Below are 15275 nucleotides of genomic sequence, written 5' to 3' on the forward strand. Positions count from 1 at the left end.
TTTCCCCTCCCTCATGATGCCATCTATTTTGTGAAGTGCACCAGTCCCTCCTGCAGCAAAGCACCACCACAACATGGTGCTGCCACCCCATTGCTTCACGTTTGGGATGGTATTCTTTGGCTTGCAAGCTTCCCCCTTTTTCCTCCAAACATAATGATGGCAAAACAGTTCTATTTATCTTTCATCAGACCAGAGGGCATTTCTCCAAAAAGTATGATCTTTGTCCCCATGTGCAGTTGCAAACCACAGGCTGGCTTTTTTATGGCAGTTTTGGAGCAGTGGCTCCTACTTGCTGAGCGGCCTTTCAGGTTATGTCGATATAGGACTCGTTGTAGTGTGGATATAGATACTTTTGTACCTGTTTCCTCCAGCATCTTCACAAAGTACTTTGCTGTTGTTCTGGGATTGATTTGCACTTTTCGCACCAAAGTACGTTCATCTCCTTCCAGAACGCATCTCCTTCCTGAGCGGTATGACGGCTGCGTGGTCCCATGGTGTTTATACTTGCGTACTATTGTTCGTACAGATGAACGTGGTACCTTCAGGCGTTTGGAAATTGCTCCCAAGGATGAACCAGACTTATGGAGGTCTCCAATATTTTTTCTGAGGTCTTGGCTGATTTCTTTTGATTTTCCCATGATGTCAAACAAAGAGGCACTGAGTTTGAAGGTAAGCCTTGAAATACATCCCCAGGTACACCTCCAATTGACTCAAATGATGTCAATTAGCCTACCAGAAGCTAAAGCCATGACATAATTTTCTGAAATGTTCCAAGCTGTTTAAAGGCACAGTCAACTTTGTGTATGTAAACTTCTGACCCACTGGAATTGTGATACAGTGAATTATAAGTGAAATAATCTGTCTGTAAACAATTGTTGGAAAAAGTGACTTGTGTCATGCACAAAGTAGATGTCCTAACCGACTCGCCAAAACTATAGTTTGTTAATTAACAAGAAATGTGTGGAGTTGTTGAAAAACAAGTTTTAATGACTCCAACCTAAGTGTCTGTGAACTTCCGACTTCAACTGTATGTATTAATTTGTGGATGTTTGTCACCCATTTCGTATAATATGTTATGAATTACAATTTGTATTATATGTTACGAATTCATAAAACTTACAATAAGTTACAAATTTGCAAAACGTATGATACTGTATGTTACTAATTCTAAATAGGTAGCTAACATTAGCTAGCTGGCTAGGGGTTAAGGTTAGGGTTTAAGGTTAGGGGTTAGGGTTAAGTTTAGGACTTAGGTTAAATGATTAAGGTTTGGGTTAGGAGAAGGGTTAGCTTGAAGTGTTAAGGTTAGGGGAAGGGTTAGCCAACATGCTAAGTAGTTGAAAAGTTGCTAATCAGCTAAAATGCTAAAGTTGTCCGTGATGAGATTCAAACTTGAAACCTTTGGGTTGCTAGACGTTCACATAATACACCCACCTATCCACCCTGACCACCTATCCACCCTGACCAACCACCTTACTTTTATTTTTACCGTAGGTATCAATCTGTCTCATGTAACCATACCAAACGTAACATATCATACTCGTTTGAGTGTGCCGGATTTACGTTTACTATGTTACGTCTAGTCTACGAGACCAGACTGCACCACAGTAGAGATAAGTAGTCTTCCGCTCCCACGCTCTACATTACTATGATGGAGGAATGCAAACTGGATGCAAAGCATCCCGACCCCAAAAGGTCACGAAGCAACCTTTCACTATTACACTTTTACAGCCAACCACGGTCTACCCTGTCTTTGTTTACTCAGTCTGTTCTAGTTGTTCTAGCTTCAGTCTGTTCTAGTTGTTCTAGCTTCAGTCTGTTCTAGCTGTTCTAGCTTCTGTCTGTTCTAGCTTCAGTCTGTTCTAGCTTCAGTCTGTTCTAGCTGTTCTAGCTTCAGCCTGTTCTAGATTCAGTCTGTTCTAACTGTTCTAGCTTCAGTCTGTTCTAGATTCAGTCTGTTCTAGCTTCAGTCTGTTCTACCTTCAGCCTGTTCTAGATTCAGTCTGTTCTAACTGTTCTAGCTTCAGTCTGTTCTAGATTCAGTCTGTTCTAGCTTCAGTCTGTTCTAGCTTCAGTCTGTTCTAGCTGTTCTAGCTTCAGCCTGTTCTAGCTTCAGTCTGTTCTAGTTGTTCTAGCTTCAGTCTGTTCTAGCTTCAGTCTGTTCTAGTTGTTCTAGCTTCAGCCTGTTCTAGCTTCAGTCTGTTCTAGTTGTTCTAGCTTCAGCCTGTTCTAGATTCAGTCTGTTCTAGCTTCAGTCTGTTCTAGTTGTTCTAGCTTCAGCCTGTTCTAGTTGTTCTAGCTTCAGCCTGTTCTAGATTCAGTCTGTTCTAACTGTTCTAGCTTCAGTCTGTTCTAGCTTCAGTCTGTTCTAGCTTCATTTGCATCTGTCACAGCTTTTCATGTTCCAGTTGTTGTTGTGTTTGTGTCTGGTTGACATATCATTGGTTATGTAACTCTTACAGCTTGAGAGGGACCCACATGGTGGGACAGCAGGTTTGAAAGTGTGAACAGTGCCAAACCGATAGTGGGGCAGACATAAACATAACATTTCTTGGCCACAATGCCAGACTGTGAATGTGCCATTTGGGTAAATTAATGAATTTGTCTCTAACAGTAGGCTACAATCCCCATCGCTAGAGCTCAGAGGAAGGAGAAAGCTAGGTCTGTACATCGAGGGTTACGTACTGTATGCAACCACAGTTATGTGAGCTATATGGATCACTCCAATATATTGGTATCACTCCGTGGCAGAAGGATACATCCGAGGTGAGGATTTACAGATTTACTCTTGTGTACACCTGTGTCACGGCTGGGGTCCGCCCCATATATAGACCCCAGGGCCGCGACACGTTTTCTACATAATTTTTGAGGCGCCTCTAGCACCGTAGAGGATTGGAGTGATCCATATAGCTCACATAACCGTGGTTACATACGTAACCTCCGTTATGTTTCACTATATTGGATCACTCCAATATATTGTTATACCCGTACCAGATTAGTCGGTGCTAGAGAGACCTGGCTAACCAACGGTAAAGTTCCAGCGCGGGACTGAGACGCAGGGGCTGTCAATGTGGAAGGGGGTCCCGGCACAGTCCCCGGAAGGGAAGACGACGCCCAGGACCACTGAACCAACCGCAGAGGGAGGTGCCACATTTACCCGATAATACCTAGCAAAGGTGCAAGAGGAAGCCCAGCTGGCCGCAGCACAGATGTCAGTGAAGGGCACTCCTCTCAGTAGAGCCCAGGATGCAGCCACAACTCGTGTTGAATGTGCCACCACAGATCCCAGGACTGGCCTGCCAGCCAGGCGGTATGCAGTTGTAATCATGTCCATGATCCAGTGAGACAAAGAGCTGGTCTGCTCCACATAGGCAGCCAGTGCCCTCACAGGGGATAGCATGCCACAGGGATGCTTGGATTCTCAAATGATTGCCTTGCCTGGTTCACCAACTACTTCTCTGATAGAGTTCAGTGTGTCAAATCGGAGGGTCTGCTGTCCAGACCTCTGGCAGTCTCTATGGAGGGGGCACAGGGTTCAATTCTTGGACCGACTCTCTTCTCTGTAAACATCAATGATGTCGCTCTTGCGGCTGGTGAGTCTCTGATCCACCTCTACGCAGACGACACCATTCTGTATACTTCTGGCCCTTCTTTGGACACTGTGTTAACAACCCTCCAGGCAAGCTTCAATGCCATACAACTCTCCTTCCGTGGCCTCCAATTGCTCTTAAATACAAGTAAAACTAAATGCATGCTCTTCAACCGATCTCTGCCTGCACCTGCCCGCCTGTCCAACATCACTACTCTGGACGGCTCTGACTTTGAATACGTGGACAACTACAAATACCTAGGTGTCTGGTTAGACTGTAAACTCTCCTTCCAGACCCACATCAAACATCTCCAATCCAAAGTAAAATCTAGAATGGGCTTCCTATTTCGCAACAAAGCATCCTTCACTCATGCAGCCAAACATACCCGTGTAAAACTGACCATCCTACCAATCCTCGACTTCGGCGATGTCATTTACAAAATAGCCTCCAATACCCTACTCAACAAATTGGATGCAGTCTATCACAGTGCAATCCGTTTTGTCACCAAAGCACCATATACTACCCACCATTGCGACCTGTACGCTCTCATTGGCTGGCCCTCGCTTCATACTCGTCGCCAAACCCACTGGCTCCATGCCATCTACAAGACCCTGCTAGGTAAAGTCCCACCTTATCTCAGCTCACTGGTCACCATAACATCACCAACCTGTAGCACGCGCTCCAGCAGGTATATCTCTCTGCTCACCCCCAAAACCAATTATTTCTTTGGCCGCCTCTCCTTCCAGTTCTCTGCTGCCAATGACTGGAACGAACTACAAAAATCTCTGAAACTGGAAACACTTATCTCCCTCACTAGCTTTAAGCACCAGCTGTCAGAGCAGCTCACAGATTACTGCACCTGTACATAGCCCATCTATAATTTAGCCCAAACAACTACCTCTTTCCCTACTGTATTTGTTTGATTTATTTTGCTCCTTTGCACCCCATTTGCACATTCTTCCACTGCAAATCTACCATTCCAGTGTTTTACTTGCTATATTGTATTTACTTTTTTTGTTGTTGCCTTTACCTCCCTTATCTCACCTCATTTGCTCACATCGTATATAGACTTGTTTATACTGTATTATTGACTGTATGTTTGTTTTACTCCATGTGTAACTCTGTGTCGTTGTATCTGTCGAACTGCTTTGCTTTGTCTTGGCCAGGTCGCAATTGTAAATGAGAACTTGTTCTCAACTTGCCTACCTGGTTAAATAAAGGTAAAATAAATAAATAAAATAAAAAAGGGAGGCCCAGTCTCCCCTGCCACTGCTATGGGCGGTTGTAAGCAGACAGGTTAAAAACAGATGTTCACATGCCTGCCTGACAGAACCTCCGGGAGGAATGAAGGGTTAGGGCGGAGAGACACACTCCTTCCCCCAGTGTCCATCCGGTAGGACTCAGAAGTTACGGAAAAAGCATGGAGCTCATCCACCCTCTTCATGGAAGTAATCACTACCAAGAAAAACACCTTCATAGAGGTGTTTCAGTGAGGCAGACTCCAACTGTTCGAAAGGCGGCTTTGCCAAATCTGCCAAGACCACATCCAGATCCCAGCTCGCGGGTCCTAGCTGGACGCAGGTGACGAACCCCCTTCATAAACCTGGAGACCAAGGGATGGCGCCCCACTGGCCTGTCCATCCACCCCGCATGGCAGGCAGATATAGCGGCCAAATACTCTCTCAGTGTAGAGGCTGCCAAGCCCTCATCCAAGTGAGACTGCATGTATTGGAGGACATACTGCACCCCGCATGACTCGGGCACAACCTCAATACCACTGCACCAAGAGCAGAAAAATCGCCAGCGCAACTGGTATGCCGTGGTTGTAACCAGCGTCCTTGCACTCTGCATGGTGTTCATTACACCCTCCTGTAGTCCTAACATGGACCATTGGTGCCGTTCAATGGCCAAGCCCACAGACTGTGGCGGTGCGGCCTCGGATGCCACAGAGTTCCCCCGACCTGAGGCAGCAGGACCGGTCTCAGGAGAAGTTGCCAAGGTATTTCAGACAACAGGTACGGGTTGTCTGGGCCAGTATGGGGCCACCAGGGTCGTCTGGGCCAGTATGGGGCCACCAGAAGCAGACGATGCTCTGGCATCCTGGTCCTGTACAGCACAGCCTGGATCAGGGGAAAAGGGGGGAATGCTGAGATGTCCCTGAGCCCAGAGAAGGAGCTCCCATGCCATAATATGGAGGTGGTGAGACCTCAGTCCACCCTGATGGTTGATGTAAACCATCACTGTGGTGTTGTCCGTTCTCACCAGGAAATGTCTTCCCTTCAGAAGTGGAAGGAAAGACTGCAGGGCCAGCAGTACAGCTCAGAGCTGTAGTGTATTGATGTGCCTGCCACTCCAAGGGGGAAGCCGCTGGCCGACCTACCCTTGGTCACCCCCCCCCCCCCCAGCCGATCTGGGAGGCGTCTGTGCTGACCTGCGGCAGCACATCCTCAGCATCTCCACCCCATCTGAGAGAAAGGAGTGACAATGCCCTGAGGCACTGCGGTTACCCGCAGCTGGCGGTGACAGTGGTGCTTTGGGTGCAGATGCTGGGAGTTGAACCATCGTTGAAGAGGCCGGAGATGGAGCAGGCCCAGGGGAATAAACAACGAGGCCGCCATCAGCAAGCCCAACAGGCGTTGGCAGGTTAGAGCGGATACCACCCGCCCCTGCCGAAAGTAGTCGAGGCAAGATAAGGTGGCCTGAGCAGGCGTGCTCGCAGGAGGACTGAGTCCAGTGCCATGCCAATGAAGGCCACCCTCTGTGTGGGCATCAGATGGCCCTTTACAGTAATTCCCAGCCCACCGATGTGGGTCAGGAGCACGTCTCTGTCTGACAGGACCTGGGTCCTGGTCAGGGCACAATCAGCCAATCATCCAGGTAATTGAGGATCAACAATCCTCGGTACGTGAGAAGTGCCAGGACAGCGTCCATGCACGTTGTGAAAGTGCAGAGTGCCAAGGAGAGGCCGAAGGTAAGAACCATGAATTCGTAAGCCCTCCCTTTGAAGCGAATCAGAGGTACTGCCAATGAGCTGGGTGAACAGCAACATGGAAGTACGCATCCATCAGGTCCAGCATAACAAACCACTGGTCCCTGGACACGGCCTGCAACACACGGGCTGGGGACAGCATGTAGAACCTCAGTACCTTCAAGTGCCTACTGAGGTTGCAGAGGTCCAGAATCGGTTGAAACCCTCTCTCTCTTTTTGAGACCACAAAATAAGTGGAGAAGAACCCACCTAGCCGTTCTGATGTCTAAATCCTGCAGACGACATCCAGGAGTGAGGAAATCTCCAGCCGCAGGGTTTTCTTCCACCGTGGTGACACGAAGTCCCCTGAAGAACAGAGGCTGGCACCGGAATTGGAGTCAGTACCTCGAGCATTGAGGACAACACCCATGAGGTCAACACACATGGGGACACAGTCCTCCCACCTTGCCCTGTGAAACCGGGAGAAGCGGCCGAGGCTGGGGAAGGGTGTGTCAGGGGACCTGCTGGGGTCCCCCTCTCCTCTGGCGCCCCGAGCGCGTGGGTCCCCCAGGCATGTCCCTATGGTGGTGATGCTTGACACCCTCACAGCTGTCACAAAGGGAAGCCTTAAGCTCAGCCAAGCCAACAAGGCCACGGAGCAGGGGTCCAAAGCCCTGGGAGAGCTTATGTCATCACCCGCTTGGAGGAATAGGAACCCGGTGAGGGATAAATGACCCAGTACCTCTGCAACCCACCTCCAGTCGCAGGTTCAGCCCTGGCAGAGGCCCAGCTCTCCTGCAAGGCCTGGCGGAACTCAGCAGAGATGGGGACACATGGAGAGTCCTCACTGTCCACCTGTTGATGTCCAGTGCAGTGGTTACCCAAGTGAGTAGGCCTCTCATAGCCTCTTGAGCCACTGGGGGCGATGATGCTCCGCTGGTGGCTTTTGATGGCCTGTCAGCCTGGTATCCCCGCTCATCTGGTGAACAGTGCCAGCATCATCCCCCAGGAGCAGCCTATCACTGGCCAACAGGGAACAGCTGTCGTTGCCATTGAAGCTATCAACCTCCTGACGCAGGGCATGCACCCTCCGTTCAAGGTGGTCCCAACGGTCCAACTCAAGCCCCCGTCTAGGACTGGCAGCAGATGTGCTCTGCCTGCGGTGGCTCTGGCCACGCTTCCTTGGAGGGGTACTGGGCCCAGTAGAGGGACTAACAGCTCGCTGCCGCACCACTCCTGAGGGAGGGAGCTGGTCCCCAGCCTGAGCCCCTGCCTGGCTGACCTACTTGCGCATGGCCTCCAATCGCGCCAGGTGCAGGCGTTCTAAGAACACCACACAAAACAGCATCCAGTATGGCTCAAACCCAGGCTGTGGCATTGAGCTGTTAGTCCCTCTACTGGGCCCAGTACCCCTCCAAGGAAGCGTGGCCACAGCCACCGCAGGCAGAGCCCATCTGCTGCCAGGTATGCAGATCCCCAGGGGAATGTCACCATCACACCTGTCACAAAGGGAAGCCATAAGCTCAGCCAAGCCAACAATGTCATGGAGCAACGGTCCGACGCCCTTAGAGAACTATGTCGTGACCCACTTGGAGGAATAGGAACCCGGTGAGGGATAAATAAACCCAGTATCTCTGCAAACACAGGGGCTGACCCCTGTGGGAAAAACAGACAGCCTGTCACGCCCTGACCGTAGAGAGCTTTATATGTTTCTATTTTGGTTTGGTCAGGGTGTGATTTGGGTGGGCATTCTGTCCCTTTTTCTATGATTTTGTATTTCTGTGTGTTTGGCCGAGTGTGGTTCTCAATCAGAGGCAGCTGTCTATCGTTGTCTCTGAATGAGAACCATACTTAGGTAGCCTTTTCCCACCTGTATTTGTGGGTAGTTATCCATGTATAGTTGCCTGTGAGCACTACGTTGGCTTCACGGTTTCGTTTGGATGTTTATTGTTTTGTTGGCGACATAATATAATAGAGAAGTATGTATGCTCACCATGCTGCGCTTTGGTCTACACCTTCTTCAACAGATGTCCGTGACATAGCCAAAAAAACAGCAACCAGGTAATGAATTTGATTCATGTGTTTTTTTGTTTTTGTTTAACGCCAACTGTGATTTTACGTAACAGGTTTAATATCCAAGCAGAAAACAAAAAACAGCACCATATGATGGAGTAACTCCATTAAGGAACTCCAAAATGAATGTCTCAACATAGTGGCAGAACAGAACAAGAACAAGAGAACCATGTAGGGAAATTATCAGAGAACCCGTGTAGGGTAATTAGCAGAGAACCCGCGTCTATAGCGCGGGGAAAGCGTGTTAAAACAATTCACAACAAACACAAAACAAGCCAGTCGGCAAGTTGTGTAAGTGAATACAGTTTGTGGCAGCAAGAGCCACCAATATATTCATAGATGCACACAGAGTTGCAATGTAACGCTAACGAAGCACGACAAACCACGGGCGGAAGATACAGATCAACAGCAGGCAGCGAGTGTAGCACTCAAGAGGAGGAGCTGGCCTTGAGGCCAGCTGCTCCAGGCTGCTAACAGCCAGTGAGTATACTTCCACGCAAGATATTACACTTACCAGTGACTTACCAAGCGAACTTCAGAAAGTTTGTACCTCAAACCATACCGACGTCCGCCGAGAAAATGAAAGAGAACGTGTGTCGCCGCCATGGTGTCTATATATGGGGGCGGACCCCAGCCGTGACACAGGTGTACAAGGGAGTAAATCTGTAAATCCTCACCTCGGATATATCCCTCCGCCATGGAGTGATCCCAATATAGTGAAACATAACTGGATCTGTGGTGTACCCTCTATGGCCTACCATCACGCCAATGCCACCTGATTCAGATCCCATGATGACCTAAAAAACTTCTCCTTCATATTTCCTGGAAATAAAGCACACACACACACACGCACACACACACACACACACACACACACACACACACACACACACACACACACACACACACACACACACACACACACACACACACACACACACACACACACACACACACACACATCTTCCTCTAAGCCCCTGTGAGTGTATTGGCATGTGAAATGATTCACTGCACTCTCCAAACAAGCTTCCCATGACATCAGTACCCATGGTCAATGTGTGTGTGTGTGAATCATTCCTGTGCCCCTGATCAACAACCAACAAAGAGGGAGAGATAAGGGAGTGCAACAGGGGAGCAAAAGATAGGGGAAAAGTAAGAAAGAAAGAAAAATAAAAGAGTGCTGTGCTTTGACAAAGCCACTGGGCACAGACATCAGTTCAACCTCTGGTTTTGATTTACATTTGGTTGAGTTGTCAACTAACGTGAATTCAACGTGAAATCAACAAAAAAAATCACCATGACAGTGGATTTAGGTTAGATGGGCAAAAAAAAGACAATATTCCCTTACGTGATGACTTTTTCAAATCCAATAAGTTTTCCATGTTGATTCACATAGATTTGTTTGGTGACATGGACATGGAATCAATGTTGATTCAACCAGTTTTTGCACAGTGAAAACACATCAAACGAACGGAGAGGTCATCAAGGCCTAATAGATGACAGGCCATGATGATGTAAGGGAGTTAGGCCATCATCATGGCCTGTAATCCATTAGGCCTTGATGACCTCTCAGTTGGTTGATTGGGCCTGTTGTGTTGACATTCGTACTCAGGAGCATAACGACCTTCACCATTCTTCCAAACACTGACATGGAGAGATGGCCAAAGGCAACACTGTTTTGTCTTGAACCTCACCTATCACTGTTTACACCCAAACATCAGTCACATTTTGCTAGTTTGTCTTTTATTTTGTTGTCACTTCCTGCTTTTTCTAGGCCATAGGATTGTCTCTGTCTTGGTATGTGCTGATAGTGATAGGAAAATCGAACAAAGGTCGCCATGCTTGTTTCTTGTCTCTTTGGTCTTCAAAGGTCCCATTGGATCAGCATAAGCACAAAAAAATGCAAGACACAAAGAAACAAGATGTTTCTTTTGTTTTTCCAAACTGTGACACAATTTACCTTGGCATCTCGTCTGACATTTTAAATCATTCTCAAATTATCTGATATTTGGAAATACCTCTCTCCTTGTTGTGTGTCACATCCGAACAGCTGTTGAATGTAATAATGTGGTGATAAATTCACACTTCATTGTGTTTGAACAATAGCTGCCCTGCAGGCACACACTGAGACATGGCCTCGACTGTTCTAACGCTAGTCTTGCTTTACACTAGTACACCGCGCTCACGTTACACTCATGCCATACAAAATGTCAAATGACTAATTTATATTGAATTAATCTGGGTGTTATGTGCATGACATCAGCAGCTGTTTATATGGCAACAGGATTCTAAAGAGGGTGTCTATGGCTCAACACAAGGCTGAGCTCCCTGCCATCCAGGACCTCTATACCAGGCGGTGTCAGAAGAAGGCCCTAAAATTTGTCAAAGACTCCAGCCACAAAAGCCATAGACTGTTCTCTCTGCTACTGCACTGCAAATGGTACCGATGCAGCAAGTCTGGAACCAACAGGACCCTGAACAGCTTCTACCCCCAAGCCATAAGACTGCTAAATAGTTAGTTAAAAAGTTAATGAATAGCTACCCGGACTATCTGCATTTACCATTTTTGCTCTGCTGCCACTGTTTATTATATATTCTGTTGAGTAGTCACTTTATCCCTAACACAGTGCATTCGGAAAGTATTCAGACCCCTTGACTTTTTCCACATTTTCATACGTTACAGCCGTATTCTAAAATCGATTAAATTAAATAAAAATCCTTAACAATCTACACACAATACCCCATAATGATAAAGCAAAAACAGGTCATTTTTTTTGTTACAAATTTGTTAAAAATGAAAAACAGAAATACCAAGGCAAGATGGCGCCGACAGAGATGTTCACCTCGCTTCGCGTTCTTAGGAAACTATGCAGTATTTTGTTTTTTTAATGTATTATTTCTTACACTGTTACCCCAGGAAATCTTAAGTCTTATTACATACAGCCAGGAAGAACAATTGGGTATAAGAGCAACATCTACTTACCAACATTACGACCAGGAATACGACTTTCCTGAAGCGGATCCTCTGTTTCGACCACCACCCAGGACAATGGACCTAATCCCAGAGGCCGACCCAAAACAACGGCTCTGCAGAAGGGGCAGACGGAGCAGCCACCTGGTCAGGCTCCGTTGACGTGCACATCGCCCACGGCTCCCGAGTACACTACTTGCCAACGTCCAGTCTCTTGACAAGGTAGATGAAATTCAAGCAAGTGTTGGCTTCCAGAGAGACATCAGAGATTGCAACATTCTCTGTTTCATGGAAACATGGCTCTCTCGGGATATGTTGTCAGAATCGGTTCAGCCACCAGGCTTCTCCATGCATCACGCCGAAAGAGATAAACTCCTATCTGGGAAGAGGAAGGGCGGGGGTGTATGCTTCATGATTAACGACTCATGGTGTAATCATAACAACATACAGGAACTCAAGTCCTGCTCACCGACCTAGAATTCCTTACAATCAAATGCCGGCCATATTATCTCGCAAGAGAATTCTCGTCAGTTATCGTCACAGCGGTGTACATTCCCCTTCAAGCAGACAGTAAGACGGCCCTCAAGGAACTTCACTGGACTCTATGTGTCACGTGTGCTCCCTCTCCGGCCTCTAGGTCACCAGGCTGCTCGTTGTGGTGCACACCTGTCACCATTGTGTCGCGCACCTACGCATCATCAGACTCACCTGGACTCCATCACCTCCCTGATTACCTTCGCTACATATGTCACTCCCTTTGGTTCCTTCCCCAGGCTTTATTGTTTCTGTTCCAGTGTTAAGTCTCTGCGCTGTTCGTGTTTCTTGTTTTGTTTTATGTTGCGTTTATTTATTAAAACACTAACTCCCTGAGTTTGCTTCCCGACTCTCAGTGCACATTGTTACAGAATAACGCCTCACCTAAGGGAAGCATCAGGGAGTGTTTATTTTTTTGTGTGTGTTAGGTGGAATGACGTCAGGTCCAGGAGCCGCTACAGGCTTTCATGACTTCGCCGGATCGCCAGGCTCCCCTGATTTCTCCGGCTTGTCAGGCTCTCGTGCCTCAGCCGGCCTGTCAGGTTCCTGCGTCCCAGCCGGCGACAGGTTCCCGCACATCAGCAGTGGTGACCGGTCCGCTCCTGATCCCCGGGATTGTCCCTTGGGTTGGTGTCCTGCGGATGGAGCCGAAGGCACCAGGGAGGGGGTGCCGTCAGGTATACTCTCTCTCCGGTGCCCTGGGTCTCAACCCCGCACTGTGCAATTGGGTCCTTGACTTTCTGACGGGTCAACCCCCAGGTGGTGAAGGTAGGAAACAACATCTCCACTTCGCTGAACCTCAATACTGGGGCACCACAAGGGTGTGTGCTCAGTCCCTTCCTGTACTCGCAGTTCACCCACAACTGCATGGCCATGCATGCCTCCAACTCAACCATCAAGTTTGAAGACGACACAAGAGTAGTGGGCTTGATTACCAACAACGATGACGCAGCCTACAGGGAGGAGGTGAGGGCACTCGGAGTGTGGTATCAGGAAAACAGCTTCTCACTCAACATCAACAAAACAAAGGAGAATATCGTGGACTTCAGGAAACAGCAGAGGGAGCACCCCCCTATCCACATCAACCTCAGGCGGCTGAAGAAATTTGGCTTGTCACCCAAAACCCTGACAAACTTTTACAGATGCACAATTCAAGAGCCTCCTGTCGGGCTGTATCACCACCTGGTACGGCAACTGCACCGCCCTCAACCACAACGTGCCATTGGAACACAGGACTGATGGTTGCTGATAATGGGCCTCTCTACGGCTAAATCAAATCAAACTTTATTTGTCACATGCGCCGAATACAACAAGTGTAGACTTTACCGTGAAATGCTTACTTACAAGCCCTTAACCAACAGTGCAGTTCAAGAAGAAGAAACTATTTACCAAGTAGACTAAGATAAGAAATAAGAATAAAAAGTAATGAGGCGGGGGGGATGGTAGGGGACGCCATGTGCGACTGACGTGTTTTCCGTTTGCTCCCGTGGTATTCTTAAAGTTTATGTGAATTCTGCAGCAGAACTGTATTTATTTCAAATCATAATTTGGTGATCCCTTTCCGTAAAAAACAAGACTACTTTGCTTCCGAATGTCAGCATGTCGACCAAACATAAGGCCAAGAGCATGACTTTGAGAAAACCTGGCCTACAAGACCCGCTCTCATCACCGCCCTCTCCTGAGTCTGAGGGCCCGGGGACGCACACTTTACCCGGGGGCGCGGCTTGGCCTGAAATGAACTTTCTCGAGGCCATCAAACTACTACGCTCTGAGATAGTTGAAATGAAAACACAGGTGGTTGCTACGATTGAGGCCAGAATACAGGAGGTTTCTGATTCTTTAAAAGCAGATTTAACCATCCTGCGGAACGAGACTGTGCCAGCAATCACATTACTCAAAACAACAACTGCGTCACACACTACAACAATTGCAGCACTGGAGACCTCCGCTACTAATGTCTCCGATTTAACTACATCCCTGGAGGCTGAAGTTAAACGCCTAGCTGCGGATTTGAAAAAGGTGAAGGAGAGCTGTGTGAGTCTAGAGGGATTCTCTCGCCGCAATAATCTGAGACTTGTATTGGTCCCAGAGTCCGCGGAAATGCATCGCCACGGATTTCGTTTCAGGGCTGCTGAAGGATGTTCTTGCCTTAGATGAAAAGCCCCTGATTGATCGAGCCCATCGGTCGCTGCGCCCAAAGCCCCGGGATGGGGAGAGGACCCGTGACATCATTCTTCGAGTGCACTTTTTTCATGAGAAGATGGAGATCCTCCGACAAGCCCGCAATACCACTCTGAGCTTTCAAGGACAGATCTATTCCATCTACCAGGACTACTCCCCCACTGTTTCCAGGCAGCGCTGCAGCTTTCGGACAGGCCAAACGAGTACTTCGGGACCATCCAAGTGTGAAGTATGGACTGCGATTCCCAGCCCGTTTATGGATATCTCATGAGGGTAAAGACTACACATTTGAAACTCCGGATGAGGCTATGGCTCACATTCAACGTCACATCAAGAAGTCTTGAATATGCTCACAGTTCAGCAACTGTTGCTTGCGAACTGTGGATAGTAAGTACCCCACTTGTGGTACAATTATGTTTAGATATAACAGGCTAGTCTTGTATAGTTGGTGAAACTATTCAGGCTTATTTGATGTGATCTAATGTTTTGATCATCTAGTGTGCGTGCCTTATCTCGCTCACCTATTTAGTTTGTTTACACATTGTCTCGGTGACTCAAAATATTTTTGGTTATTTGTTTACTGCATCCGTTTGCATTGACCCAGTAAACAGTAAACGGTTTCTGGGGCCTCACTTTAATTTTAAAAGTTTTGAGCATCATTTATGCCCAGCAAACGTTCAACGTTGCGCACACGTAGTTTTTTGGTATTGGTTGTAAGCTGTCTCAGCTTCAACTAGACTACTACTATAAATACTATTATTTTTGATTGTCTAACGATGATTTCCTTACTTCAAATTAGATTTCTGGCTGAGAGCCTTTATACATTTTGATTTATTTTCTCTCTCAATGCCTGTTATAAGACTGGGAATACAATTATATACATCTACAAGTGGTGCTTTTGTCATTCCGTTTGCACAAGGGATTCGCCTTTTTTTTATTTGAAAAAATACATACAAGT

The sequence above is a fragment of the Oncorhynchus kisutch genome, linkage group LG2, assembly GCF_002021735.2.
Source record: "Oncorhynchus kisutch isolate 150728-3 linkage group LG2, Okis_V2, whole genome shotgun sequence".
In the NCBI taxonomy this organism is placed as follows: Eukaryota; Metazoa; Chordata; class Actinopteri; order Salmoniformes; family Salmonidae; genus Oncorhynchus; species Oncorhynchus kisutch.